General features: G+C 43.6%; 1 long non-coding RNA gene across 1 annotated transcript in view; it reads right to left on the reverse strand.

Annotated features, from left to right (window-relative positions):
• LOC113457409 overlaps window positions 1-2,881 on the reverse strand; it is an 18,156-nt gene extending 15,275 nt beyond the window's left edge. The window contains exon 1 of the long non-coding RNA XR_003377988.1: window positions 2,790-2,881. This is a non-coding gene — a long non-coding RNA (uncharacterized LOC113457409). The remainder of the gene's footprint in view (window positions 1-2,789) is intronic.
• Window positions 2,882-2,896: the final 15 nt, after the last annotated feature.

Raw genomic sequence — 2,896 nt, forward strand, 5'->3', positions numbered from 1 at the left:
TATAATGGAGAAAATGCTTTGTATATTCCTTATTATCCCATAAATTACTAATTATCCCTAAATTCTGTTTCTCTATGTCACTTCTTCCTGGGCCTTCTTGTTCCCTTGCTTCTACTGAATCTACCCTGTGCAGAATTTATTCTAATACTTTCTTTGAAGGACAAGAAAAGTAACTCAATTTGTCAGTTTAGAGAAGTCCCCAAAGAAAGGCATGAGACCACCTGCATCCCGAGACTTCTTGCACTTTCCTTGCAGGATTCTCAGTGAGCTGTCACGTGTCCCTGGCGAGAACTTCGGGGTCTTCAGCTTCCCCCTCAGTGACACTGCCCAGTTCTTGTTCCATTTGTTCCCACGGTATGACCTGAGCTTCATGGAGATGCTGTGTGCTTACTGGAGAAACTGTCTGCTGGCTCGGCTTTACTCTACTAGTTTCTCTAATTATATGGTGGGTTTCAAAAGATATGGCACTACCCTCTGACTAATTCTATCAAATCTGACCCTTAAACTATGTTCAATTCTATTACATTAAAAAAAAAACCTTCACGTGGAAAGAGAAGTATCAAATACAACAAACAGGTCCCAGCTTTTTTGGATAAGGATGTTTTAGCTAATTCTTATTAAAACCTATAAATGAGTATTCACAGGACATTGTTAATGTTTACATCACGATGCATTCCATTGACTTTTCCCACTACATGCCTCCATTAGCAATAAGCACACACAGCAATCGAATCATGGTTTCTAAGTTTCATTCTGCAATTGGTGAGGGGGGGGGATAAGTGCTGTTTAGAGAAATGGCAGATTCTAGACCAAAGGCAGAAAAAGTATAATTATAAACCAAAATTATTGTGTAGAATCAAAAACTATAGGAATTTTCAAAATAAGGAATGAGACTATGTTTAAACTGAAAACCAGAAACAACCTAAAGAGCTTGCACCTATAGGAACAATTATAACAACAGGCAAAAGGAGTATTATTACCCACATACGGTAGCTTAGCAATCTCAGGGAGCATACAGGACGATCACTCCAATGAAACCAGATAGATAGTACTTTTCAGCATGAGATTAACTCATGTAGTATCTAGAATGATAATTTCTGCAAACCATTACAGGCTGACATATGGTACCAGGTAACTACAGAGTAGATGGTATACACTTGCCTTAAGATGGTAGGAGCTTGACTGCTGTCTACAGCTCTCAGTTTCTCCTCCATAACACTAGATCTGGAGGTTCTCTGGGGAGTCAATGGTGGAGCTGTGACACAGGCAAACCCACTTTACAGTAACAAGTGACGATCACAAGCGAGGGTTTGGGGCTCCGTAACCAAGTTTCAGAGGGGCTGCAGTACTGTTCACTTCTGCTTTATTGACACTGGATCTGCTCGGCAGCACAAAACGTAATGAAACTTAAGTGCCAACACTACTGGAGCAGCTCAGTGGCTTTGCTGGGTCTGTTCCCGCAGAAACTTTGAGCTCAGCGCTTGTTAAATGCCATGTGTTTTTAGCAAGGTAACAGAATCAAGCTTCCTTACCATCTCCCTCCCACTCTCTAAACCCTTAGGGCATCAATGTCCAAAGATTAGTAAGTGTAGATAAAGTCTGAAAATTATTCCATTTCCAAAGATCACAGGATATTTTTACAACGCTAAGTGCCAGCCAGCCGTGTTCAGAAAAATATCAACAAATTGACCAAAATAATAATAACAATAATAATAATTAACAATAATAAGCTTGACTAAATGTTTACCGTGTTTTCTTTCACTTGAAGTCAGTTTTCATGCATGGACAAAAAAACTATGGAACAGACAGCTGACATTCACATCAGGGTTTTAAGGAATTAGCTTGTTTATGATTAATTAATGAACACTTTATGAACATGATCACAGCGAACCAAGGGCCAGAAGGTACGCTTGAACACTCTGATAGGTTTGTCTGAGGCTCTGTGGGAATCCCTTGCTAGGCACAGTTACCTGTGTCAAATAAAGTTGTGACAGTTGAGGAGGCAGCTACACCTCCAGGTTAAGAGGAGCATTTCCTGCCAGTAAACCTCAAGATTAACAAACCCATTCCACACGACACTGTTGTCATCTTGCTGTTCCCTAGAACACGGACCTATCTTTTTAAGTATCCTAAACATTCCCTGATCTTGTTGTTGTTTGTTTGTTCTTTGTTAAGTCAGTTGCTCTTTCTCAAAGACAATACTCTGAACTGTACTGCTGCAGCAGTTCAGGAGACTGATTCATAGAGTCCCCACAGCTTCATAGCTCACATTTCTCTACAGCAGCTGGAAGGTTCAGCGTCCTACCCAAACCTCCATTTATAGGGCCCGAAGTAGGTAACAAAAGGTCTCAAGGTTATCTGTCCCACTTCCTTTAGGTTGGCTAAGTTAAACAACATTAGGCACATGTCAACGTTTCAGCTATTCTCAAAGCTAAATTACTGGATAAACACCTAATACCAAACGCTTTAAAAATAACAAATAACGTGGGTAGCCGCAGAACCCCTATGGCGGTGAGGACCTGGTGTCCCCTCGCGGTCCACTGCTGGTGCAAAAGATACTAGTGGCTGAGGGGAGGAACCCAAATTCAAGGCTTGGGACGGTCCATAAATGAAGCCGAGATCCTGGGGAAGAGGGGGCGGCTCTCCGAGCGACATCCCCCTCCATCCCTGGTCCGCAGCTCGCCTGGAGGTGGCAGGTGCCTGGCTGGTGCTCGGAGCACGAGTGGGGGCGCGGGGCCGAGGCAGCGCACGGGGGTGGGGTGGGGTGAGGGTCAGCGGAGCACACTCACCGATGCGGCTGAAACTCTCTGACAAAGTTCTCTTCAACTTCTTCATCCTGCCGATCTTCTCGCTCGGCTGCGGCTCAATGAGGTCGCACATCTGGGCGGCGCGGGGC

This window comes from Microtus ochrogaster, chromosome 26 (genome assembly GCF_000317375.1).
Source record: "Microtus ochrogaster isolate Prairie Vole_2 chromosome 26, MicOch1.0, whole genome shotgun sequence".
Lineage (NCBI taxonomy): Eukaryota > Metazoa > Chordata > Mammalia > Rodentia > Cricetidae > Microtus > Microtus ochrogaster.